The following is a 12,567-nucleotide window of genomic DNA, read 5'->3' on the forward strand; positions in this document are numbered from 1 at the left end:
TACTTCCATAATAAAATATGACATTTTTTTTACTAAATTACAATAAAATTACAATTTTTCTCAGATCTGGCGCTTTTCTCAACGTGTTAAGTCTTGAGAGAATGAAATTGAAATTTGAATAGGTCAAGCCAAGGAGCACCAAGAGATTTGGTGGCTCCTAAAACACTCAGGCTAATTGTATTTAGAGCTCTGGAAAAAGGGTAGATAGTCAAGGAGGGAAGGAGAAAAATATCAGTGAAAGAGATAGGAAAGAATAGGGACAGAGGCAAAGGTAGTTAGTTCTATCAGAATTTTCCAGATTCGTTGGCAAATCCTGCAGTTTTAGAGAACGATCTCTTCGAGATACTTCGCTATGTTTTCGTTGATCTTAAATTCAAAGAATTTTGCTTTTAATTGGAGGGCTTGAAATACTTCTCTCAGACCATTCATATTTCCCGCTGATCCATTTTTGATGAGTTCGGCAATTAAGTCACCTTCCCCACTTGCTTTTCCAGTTTTAGCTCTTTTATCGTAAAGCTAATTTCATCAATTTTTTATTCAATCAGTGGTTTGACCAAAATTTCTGCTGATCGAATGCTGTTGCTAGGTCTTTTATATATTAGAAAGTAAAATTTCCATCTTGTGAGAACTTTTTCTTCAGCTGAAATAAAGTAACTCTGCGTATCCATCTGGAATGAAACACCAATTGATAAAAAAAGTTTCACCTGATGCGCAGCTACAAAGGCAAACCTCCGAGTGCGTTTCTGATATTTCTGTTATGAAAAAGTTCTTCATAAAAACCATGAATTCTTTGCGTTCATAGTGTCGCTCGGAGTCAGCTTCCCTCCATTTTTGGAACTATAACCAGAAATAGGAGGAGGAGCTCGGCCAAACACCTAACAGCAGTGTGCGCGCCTATTATTTGTTTACTTATTTTCTTTATAAGCACAGAAGAAGGAAGCTTGACGGACTCATGCTGCCTTAGCTAAAAGGAGTTACAATCCAGCTATCCAAGGAAATTTAATATCTTGGAGTAAGCGATAATATCGATAGTAAGCTCTTCTGGAAATCGCACGTTGAAACAAAGGCATCGAAAGCACTGACAGCCTTCTGGCAGTGCAAGGGGTTTTTTGGAAAAACGTGGAGTTTTTCTCCTGGCAAGATTCTATGGATCTACATGGCTGTGATAACACCAATTATCACCTATGCATCAGTGGTCTGGATGAGTAGACTCTCTCTCTCGGGGCAGTTAGGAGGACCTTATCGAGACTACAACGCACTGTGGCCATCTGTTGCGTCGGAGCTTTTCCGACTACTTCAGACCCGGCATTGGATGCTCTGATTAGGCTACCAACACTTGATGTTTTCATTCAAGGAGAGGCCTTGAAGGCCATCTGCAGGCTGAAACATCATGGGAACTGGTACGGCCCCTATATGGCACTGGACAAGAGAGTAGGCATGGATTTCAATCCAACGGTCTTTGTCATTCCCCATTCCATGCCATCCAGAGTCGTGCTTGAGAAGAGATATAGTGTGGTGCTGCCAGAGGCTCAACTATGGTCAAACTCAAAAAATGAGCCCGGCAAACACTGTCCGCTCATTTTCACGGATGGCTCCAGGACCGAGCATGGCTCCGGCTCTAGGGTCTACGTGAAATCCAGCGGGACAAAACTGCACTTTGCTCTTAGAATGCATGCATCTGTGTTTTAAGCGGACGTGTATGCCGTTCAAGAAGCAATGAACTTTGTTGTGGAAAACAGATGGAGAGGCAGATCTATGTGTCCGCACCGACAGCCAAGCTGCGCTCATGGCCTTAGACAGACCCCCAACCACTTCAAGGGTAGTCCAAACCTGTAAATCCAGGCTGAACTATGTCGGTAGACATAATAGCCTGATGCTAACATGAGTCCCGGGACACGTGGGTATCGGGGGTAACGGAATCTCTTACTCTTCAGCCAGACTGGGCTCTGAGGCCAACTTTTTTGCCCCGGAACCCGTTCTGCCACCCTCTTCTGCAGCCATCAAAGCCACGGTTAGCAAACGGGTTACTCTAACCCACAAGCGAGTTTGGCAGGCTGAGAGAGGCTGCAGTTGGACAAACTGATGTTACCTGTCATGTTCGACCGACTGTCACAGTTCCTCCTCCCTGTAAGCAGAGGAGACTTAAGGAGGCTGGTTGGACTGGACGGGCCACTTTCCACATGGAAAAGGTGGGCATCTCAGACAGTGTACTCTGTCCAGCTTGTGAAGAGGAGGATGAGACGGCGGATCATTTCCTGTGCATCTGCCAGCCTTCGCTCGAATCAGGTTTCAGGTCTTTGGCACTGATGTGTTAAGAAGTTCCTTGGCACCACAAGATCTACTTAGCTTACTTCGGAAATCGGGTAGTTTTAAAGAAAATTAAAAAGGGAACTCGAGTGCAGTACAATGGATTTAATTGTGTCTGAGTGCTGCACTTGCTAATGTGTGCCGACAAAAACAAAAAAAAAACACAGAGAAGAACAACTTCCGCATTTCTCTATGACATTTATTTATAAACTGAATAATAGACTGAATAAGGACCAAGAATAGAACCTTTTGGTACTCCAGATTTTTATCGTCAATAAGCTTGTACATTTTTTAGTGGAATCAAATAGTTTCATCTCTGATCAAAGCTTGCAAAAATCATGGTGACAGTAAAAACGCAATAAATTTTCGATGACATAAGTGCCTTAAATATTTTTCTGTAAGTTTAGCTTAGCTTTAAAAAATGTATCAATAATTATTTTATATTTTATTACATTCACTTAATTAGAATATATCTTTAGCCATGATCATGTGCTGATTGCATAAACGCAACTAATGCGCATTTCAATGCATTTAGACACCTACACAGAAACTATTTGAAGTTCAAGTGCAATGAGCGGCCCACGCCAAAATCTAACTAAATGAATCTGGTTGACCATATTTTAATGCAGCTCATCACATTTTATTGAATTTACTCGGTAATTAATTATTCATAAAGGCGAAATATATCATTTTGAAGGGCAGTCGGCTTAGTAATAATGATTTATGTAGAGTGGCTTCATCATACCTCACATGGTGTTTAAAAGCTTGGCTTTTTTATGTACCTATACATTTTTTTTTTTTTTTTATGTGTTGAATATTATTTTTATTTTTGATAATACCTCTATTACCTCTTGGGTTTATAATAAAATAAAAAAAATTAGGTTACTGAATTTTTTGCTAGAACACTCGTATAAAAATTATCTTTGACGCAGCTCCACGCAGAAAAGGGCAGCAAACTTACAGAAACAGTGGAATGTATTCGCATATTTAGTGAAATTTTTTCTTACAATTGCTTAGATGGACATTTTGATTAATGAAAGTTTCTTTATTACGACTAACCGTATTTTCTGAGTATAACAGACAAGGACACCTCAAATTGCAAGGAATCGGAATATTTTTTGTACCGAAAATTTTGGGATTAGGCAAATTGGTTAAAATTCAAAAGTTGAAAATTCCAATCTTATTACCAAAAATTCGTCTGAAATCACGGCATATAACATATATACATATTTAGGTTCTCAATAACATTCTGTAGAGCAAAAGATCAGTATAAAATGCAGACAAATCAGGCTTCAGACGCTACTCGTGAGACACCGCCTTACAAACCATAGTAGTTTGTTGATGCTCTGATCGTCAATATCCCTCAATGATAGTTGAAATGCAGAAACAGGGCAGCTTAGACACAATCTGCAAAATACTGGGCAGTTATGCAGGCGATGCTCCAGGGTGTTTTTAGCAACAGGCGCCTTTGATTCGCCACTTCGCTGCTCGCTATCTCTGGGCTCTGCTCACTTGGCGAAAAATTTGCATGCGACACCAGCAACAAAGTTATCGAGCAAAATTCTGCATGCATGGTTATGTCTCGTAAAAGAGATATAACTCACTTTATTCAATGCTGACAACTCTCTTTTCTGATATTAGGCGAATTTCATTAGACCTCGTTCATACAGGATTGCTTCAACACGTAGCTTGTGGAAGACCGCGAAACGGCAAAACCAAAACAATTGCAAGCAACGGAGTTGCCATGTGTGAACTCGAAGAGCACAACCAAAAAAGTGAACGCGATTCTAATAACACTCAGTAAGTGCTTCACAACCTACCAGATGTTTATTTATGCTAATATTTAGCTTCATCCATTCGCCACTCGCTAACCCATGACGAATCGAAGATGGTAATTTTTTTATACAATATATAAGCCCATATACAAATTGGCGCAAAATTTATCATTCTATTGGAATATACGCCCTAATACAAGGTGGCGCAAAAATAATCATCCTATCGGAATATTTACAATTTGTGCAAAACACGTCATATTTAAGGCTTTTGCACTAGACAGCTGCAGTTTATAAACTAACATGCAATGGAAGATGTTTCAATATGTAAAGGGTGATTTTTGAAAAGCTGTAGAAAGTTTTACAAAAAAACATTCGAAAAATTCAGAAAAATGCATGAAATTTTTATTTAATTCGATAGTACAGTCCACATAATTTAATGTTTGAAGATTATTTCATGCAATTGCTGGCCGGGACTGCGCTTCAAATGGTCCATCCGCTTATTCCAATGTTTCGGCCGGTATCTCACTTATAGATGCTTTAATATTGTCTTCCAATGCGTTAATTGAAGCAGGCTTGTCTGAATAGACATGAGCTTTAACATAGCCCCACAAAAAAGAATCTAAAGGCGTTATTGCGCACGATCTGGGTGGCCAATTGACAGGTCCCGAACGTGAAATAAAATGTTCACCGAACTCGCCTCTCCACGAGTTGCATTTTGGGTAAAAAAAAGTTGGATATCATTTCACGGTAGCGCTCACCATTCACAGTTACGTCCCGATTCGCAGCATCTTTGAAGAAGTTCGGTCCAATGATACCTCCAGCCCATAAACCGGACCAAACTGTGACCTTTTCTGGCTGATCTTCACTCCAAAATCGACAATTCTGCTTATTTACGTACCCGTTGATCCAAAAATGAGATTCGTCGCTGAACACAATTTTTCGATAAAAAAGTGGATCTTCGGCCAATTTTCCAAGAGCCCATTCACCAAAAATTCTGCGTTGCGGTAGGTCGTTCGGCTTCAATTCTTGCACCAGCTGTATTTTTAAAGGCTTCACACCTAAATCCTTTCGCAAAATTTTCCACGTTGTTGAGTAACAGAGGCCCAATTGCTGCGAACGGCGACGAATCGATAAATGATGGGTAACATTAACACTGGCCGATACATCTGCGATATTTTCTTCAGTTCGCACTCTATGTAAGTTGGTGGTTTGATGTCCAATAATGTAAATTTGGTTCTAAATTTAGTCACAATAGCTCAAATAGCCGCTTCAGTGGGTCGATTAAACTGACAATAAAATGGAAAAGGCGCGCGATGAACTTTCTTAACAGAACACGCATTTTTATAATAAAATTCAATGATTTGCAAGCGTTGTTCGTTGGTAAGACGATTCATGGTTAAATTATAGACCAAACTGAAGATATTTGACAGTGAAACAAAACACGAAACGTGCGTCAGCTGTTTAAACCAACTGTTTAAAAAGATAATAGCTAAAAAATCACCGTTAGAAGTCCACGAAAGTGGGGAAAGTCCCTGATCGCCATTCACTTGGGAGTGGCCAGGACGATTCTTCCGCATATGGCCTAAGCAGCTCACAACTTCCGGGCCTCAGCCAAGTATACGTCGGGTAGCATTCGTTCGAGAGAAAATTAATGTGCGAAGGCGAAGCAATCCGAGATGTCTGGATATGCGCTGGGTTTGGTAGCCCCTACGTAAAATTGAAACCCAAGACCACAACATTTCGTTTAAACAAGACGGAGTTACATGCCATACAGCCCGTGAAACAATGAATTTAGTGCTTCGTCGTTTCGGAGAGCAATTTATCTCTCGTTTCGAACCAGTGGATCGGGCAAAAAAATTGTGTTATATTTGGCAAGGTACGTAAACTCTAAGTGCTTTGTGGATAAACCAGCTTCGATTGAAGCATTGAAAGCCAACATTACTAAAGTTATTCACGAAATACCAGCCGAAGTCCTTCAGCGAGTGATTCAAAGTCCTCCAGCTATTAATTGGTATTTACGGATGGCTGAGTCACGGCGCAGTTGCGGCCAACATTTGAAAGGTAGCATCCATAAAAAAAATAACTTTATAAATGGTTCTACACAAAAATAATAAAGATTGTCCAATCAACTTGAGTTTTCGTTGCTTTATTTCAATTTAAAATCCGATACCTCTAAATTCAACACCCTTTTGAATCCCTTGTATTCACTAAGTAAGTAGCTAAACTTCCAAATATTATAGAAGAATTATGTAGGAACACAGCTAGTAATTGAAAATTAAAAACCGTGTACACCCTGTACAAAAATCACTTATGCACATTTGTATTTGTAAAAGTACTTGAACGCTCGGTCCGACCTTGACATTGACAAGTGACTGTGCGGGCGCCACAACATTTGTCAGAATCTTCCCATTTTCGGTTAAACGATTTTATGGGCGCGTTGATTAATATGCAAAGCTGTCACTGCACACTTTTCGCCCGCATAACCAACTCATCTTTTTGTTTGTTTGAAAGAATTTAAAAGCGAACACCTTCGCACTACCTTTTCAACCGCGACAAAATAAACAATTTAAAATTTTACATTGGCAGCTTTGCATACATGCGCACATACACACATACTAACACAAATTTCAAGCAGCGCCCGTGAATTGAGATAATTTCATGCTGTTTAAATAACCCAAAGCAAAAATTGTAAATAATATTTTATTTAGTGAAAATTAGTTTCAGTTGTTTAAGGTAAAACATTCATTTGTATGGTGGCAGATATGAGTGTCTGTGCTTATACATACATGTATGCATACATACATACAAACATTTGCATGTTTTTTGTACGAAATTCTATTAGCCAGCGAATGGTTGATTGAACTTGAAGTAGTTTACTGCTGCGCTACCGCTGGCTCTTGCGCTGGTGATGGCTGGCGATGATCCCAACGCTTCCACTCCCAAAAATTTAAACGAAACTTCACAGCATAACAGTAAATCATTGGCCGCTAGCAACAGCATCTAATAATAACCGAAGTGCCATAGAAGTAGCACCCTCTCCTAGCAACAGCAACAACTACAACAACAATCCTATTATTAACATTAATAACAACAATAGCCGTTACGGTGTTGGTAGCAGTCGGAAAATAATTGGTTTATTGGCTAATGGGCGAAGAAGCAATTCTCGCAAGCAGACAGCAGCACGGCATCAATTTATGCAACAACTGCAAAAACAATGTGCGGAGTGGAGCTACCGCTCAGCAACTGCCACACCACGCGACAGCAACAAAAGCAATTGCGCTTTGCAAATACATTTAAAACTTAAGCAGCCTGTGGCGTGAAAAGCGTGCGACGGTTATTCAAAATGTTTGCTAGCAGCCAGCCTCTGTATTACCAACAACAACTCTTAGTCTGCTGAGCTGCTGTTTTAATATAATTTCAATTTTATTTCTTCTTGTTTTTTTGCCTCAACTCTGTTATTTGTTAATAATATTTAATTTATTTAGATAATTCTTAGTTTGGCTTTTGATTTTTCTCAGCCATACAAATCAATTTACCATTCCATGAATAATGATTATAATTAAATTTAAACTTTAGCGTCTCGCACTGGCAGTAGCGAGTGGTGCAGTGCCTGCATAGAAGCACACACCTGGCATTCAACTTTTCTTACTGAAATATAAGCATTGACTGGTGGTAGAGTGCGCGTATTAGGTGGAATTTTCATGTATGTATTCAAACGTTAGACGCGTTTTTCTCAAAACTATATTTTTTGCTGTGGTCCTATGGATATACACAGCACTTATCAGACCAATCATCACTTACGCTTTTGTGGTCTGGTGGCGACGGAGCGTGGTTAAGTCCACAATCCGGGAACTATACAGGCTACAAACACGTGTATGTTTATGCATCACGGTTGCCATGAGTACAACCTCTAGTGATATCCTAAGTGCTTTGCTTGATTTGCTTCCCCTCGATCTTAAGATACAACAGGAAGCAATAAAAGCAATGTGTAGACTCCATAAATATGGTTTCTGGCACGAAGATGGAACTTCGGGACACAGAGAAATCTTTAAGTTGCTATCTGAGCAGTATCCTCTGTTTTTGGCATCTAAAGACAACCTGATATCCATAGTTTCATTTGGAAGGAAATTTGATGTCAGATTTCCATAGCATAAGCAATGGAGCAATCCATTCAGGGAGGTTTGACGGATATTTTTTTTACCGATGGCTTTAAGAATGAAATACTTTCTGGAGTCGGATGGTACTTAAACGATAGTAAGAAGTATCACTATGCTATGGGGGGAATGGCAACTGTTTTCCAAACAGAAGTTTTTGCCATCCTAAAAGTAGCCGAATGGATAATCGAGAGGAGATGAAGCGGGAAACAGATTGGAGTTTTCAGCGACAGTCAGACTACACTGAAGGCCCTGGAGAACGCGAAGCAAACCTCAAAGATTGTTCAAGAAGAAACTTAATTCTGTCGCAACACAAAACAGATTTTAACTTCTATGGATTCCAGGACACTCCGGTGTTCCAGGAAAGGAAATTGCCAATGATTTGGACAACCGTGGATCAGCGGTTCCCCTACAAGGGCCAGAGCCAATAATCGGAATCAGTTCCGCAGGAATCATGAATTGGATCAGCGATTATGTAGGCAATCTACGTAAAGAGCGATGGTGCGGTCATGAACGCTGCAGAACTGCAAAGTGTTTTGTGACAAGTCCGAACAGAAAACTGTCGAACTCTCTACTAAAATTTGGAAGAAAAGACGTTCGGTTGATGGTCGGTATTATTAAAGGACACAACCCATGGGGTCAGCGTATTACCACTATTGGAATTATTGAGTACCCGATGTGCCTGTCTTGCTTTAAGGAGATGGATAGCACTGAGTATTTTCTCTGTGAGTGTTCTGCCTTTGCTAGAGCAAGGCTATGAGTTTTGGGTTCCAATGTCATGAGAATGAGTAATATTCGTTCCCTAAAACTAGAGGATATTTAGAGATTTGCCAAAGAATCTGGAAAATTCTCACAGGACTAACTACTTTATCTCTGTTTCTATTCTTTCCTATCTCTTTCTATGATACTTTTCTCATTCCCTCCTTGACTATCTACCCTCTTTCCAGAGCTTTAAATACAATTGGATTTTTAGCCTCAGTGTTTTAGGAGCCACCAAATCTCCTGGTGCTCCTTGGCTCGACCTTTTCAAATTTTAATTTCAATTTCATATTTTTCGAACTGCCGTACACGATAACTCGAAAAGTTATTGACGGATCTCACTGAAATTTTGCACACATCTTTTTTATGGTATTACTTTCTATGTGTATTTACAAAAACTTTTCGAAAAAATAATTTTTTCGAAGCAAAAATAGTAGGAAAATTCGCCCCTAAATTATTTTTTTTTCGAAGCTTTTTATTCCGCGAATTTTTCATTTCATATAGAAATGATGACATTAATAAACACAAAAATTTTTGGTTTTTTGTATTCAGGTCACTGACGCTGATGCTACAATGCCCACCGATTGTCCTTGTTGGAAGAATTGAGTGTACATCCGCCATTTTAAATGATTAAAATAAAAAGAAAAATTTTATATTATTTTAATGTATAAATAAACTGCATGCCAATTTTGGAAAAAATATATTAACTTCTTTATTTTAAAAAATTTCAATGAAAATCAGAGAAAATATGGCAGTTTACAGGTATCTGTCCCCTTAATACAATTTTTTTTAAATTTTTGGTTTTTGTACCATCATTTATGGGTAAAATTGTTAGTGCTAGATATATAAAATCACATTTTTGCTTTGTATGTGCAAGGAGTGCAGTTTATCCTACATCAGCCTTGCAAAGCCTCTAAAACATCTATTCTGACTAAGCGATCTATGAATATGCAGTTACAGCAAACACCAAAATGATAGAAAAAGTGTTTTCTAATAGCGGTTACCCCTCGGCAGGCAGTAGCAAACTTGCGAGTGCATTTCTGCCAGGAAAAGTAAAGGGGTTATATTCGTTATATTCCAATTACATAACTTAAAAAAAAATTAAAAATATCCTAGTTTCACTTCAAAATTCGTAAAGTGGCGAACAAATTAAATTCGTTTCTTAGTTTCATAAGAAGAATCATAACAGAAACAAAAATACAAATTTTTCATCTACGAGAAAATTTTAAATTTTATAGTAACAAATTTTCCAAGACACACAATCATACTAGCCGCAAGGCCAACGAACGCAACGTACGCCCATCACTCATGAGAAAAACACAAAATCCAACAACAATTTCGAAAACAATTGCCAAAAGCATTTATGAACCTAGTTGTTTATGTTAAACGTTTGCTGTTTAATTAATGAGAAAATACTGCAGTTAGCGCTAGAATTGGCAAAATAATAACAGTTTTATATCGCCGCCACTAATAGCACCGAAAAAATATGCAGCTTACAAATGTATATAAATTGTATGTATATATGTATATGTGTATATGTATATGAATATGTGTATGTACGAGTATATGTTTGTGTGCATACAGTTATTCACATGAATTTACATATTTGTGTACATAGCAAATGAAATCGAAAGTTAGCGGCAATTGAACCTTGGTGAGAATTACGACCGAATTGATTGGCTCCAAGACAACTAAGTAACAACGCAAATATTAATCGGTGAATGGCGGCATAAGAGCATGCGAGCCACACTTAATGCTGGCATATTTCAAATTGTATAATCAATTTTTTGCAACCAGATGCAACAAAAATATGGATAATAAAATTAGAAATGTGATTGAAACTATATCAAACCCAAAACCTAAGCCCGCCTTTCCAAAACCGATTAAAATAAAAAATTGGTTTAATGTAGGGAACGCCCAGCGAGGAAGCAGTCGGCATTTGTTGAGTCAGTTTGCGATTTGCCTGCCGATAGCGGAATTTGCATTAGTTTTTCGGTTTGCTATTTGTTTTATTGCTTTGGCGAAAATGCCAAAATTTATTTTGAGTCACTTTGAAAATGAAGCCACAAAGCTTAAGTATTATGAGTCCACTTTTTTTCTTTAACCCATTTACATAATTTTAATTAGCTTGGCCTTGCGCCCATGCATTGTGCGGCGCTGTGGTTGATTTACATTTTTATGCAAATAATGGTCTGTCTTTTTTCTGTTATCTACATTCCTAAACATGTCGAATTCCGTGCCTTCAAACTACGATTTGCGGACATCGAAAAACCACTTGTGAAATGCTGCTCTCCCGGTTCAAAAGGAAATCTTTTTTGCATCGAATCGTTACGGGTGATGAAAAATGGGTGTATTTCTCCAATCCCTAGCGTAAACGATCGTATGGTCCACCCGGCCACAAGCCGAAAACAACGGCCAAACCAAATGGCTTCGGCCGCAAGGCGATACTGTGTGCTTTCTGGGATCAGCGTGGTATGATTTGGTACGAGCTATTAAAACCAGGTGAAGCAGTTGACGCTGCACGCTACCAACGACAATTGGCCGATTTGTACAGCGCTATACACCGAAAACGCCCAGAATATGCCGATCGGCGTCACAAAGTAATTTTTCTTGATGACAATGCACCGCCACATCGAACAAGAGCGACCCGGGAATTGGTGGAGACGTACGATTGGGAACCGCTGGTGCAGGCGGCTTACTCACCAGACTTGACCCCTTCCGATTATCATTTGTTTGCATCGATGGGCCACGCACTTTCCGAGCAGCGCTTCAATTCTCACGAAGAAGCCAAAAAATGGCTCGATGATTGGTTTGAGTCCAAAGCCGGCCAATTTTTATGGCGCGGCATGCACAAATTGCCTAAGAGACAGGAAAAATGTGTCGCTAGTGAATCTTTAAATCTATAGTGTTTTATTACAAAAAGTCAAATGTGTCATATAGAGCTGATACAGAAATTTCAGTTACAGATTTGAAATTGTGATTAAAAATTGGATTAAAAACATGTATCATAACCCAATCATCAGAAATGCTGTTGTGCAGTGTAATACTTATAAAAAATATTTTTATAAAATTAAATTTTAAATTTAGTATAATATTAATTTAGTATTTAAAAATCACCGAATCACTGTAAACCGTTTATGCAGAATTTTTACAACTTAAAATATACTTTTTAAACAAATTTTATAAAAATATTAAATATTTTTTTTAATTAAAAAAAAAGTTTTTTCCTATAAGTGTTTTAGGATCGAGATTATTTTAAATTAAAGAAACAAATAAATAAATAACATTTTTTATATTTTTATAAAAAAAACTTAAAAAAATACAGTTGAGCCCAAAAAATCAAAAATTTTTTTCTTAAATATTAGAAAATAACCGAAAATATTTTACCTTAAAAAATGTATGGAAAAAAATTTAGGAAAAATTTTTTTTTTTGCCGTTTTTGAAAAACATCCCCAATTTTTTCATTTATTTATTTCTTCATTTTTTACTATTTTAAATAAAAGTCTAGCCTCTCGAGTACGAAATTAACACACATTTCAGCTTTATACAAAAGTTACAAAATCTGAGGGAAT

Source organism: Anastrepha obliqua, chromosome 2, assembly GCF_027943255.1.
Source record: "Anastrepha obliqua isolate idAnaObli1 chromosome 2, idAnaObli1_1.0, whole genome shotgun sequence".
NCBI classification, from domain to species: domain Eukaryota; kingdom Metazoa; phylum Arthropoda; class Insecta; order Diptera; family Tephritidae; genus Anastrepha; species Anastrepha obliqua.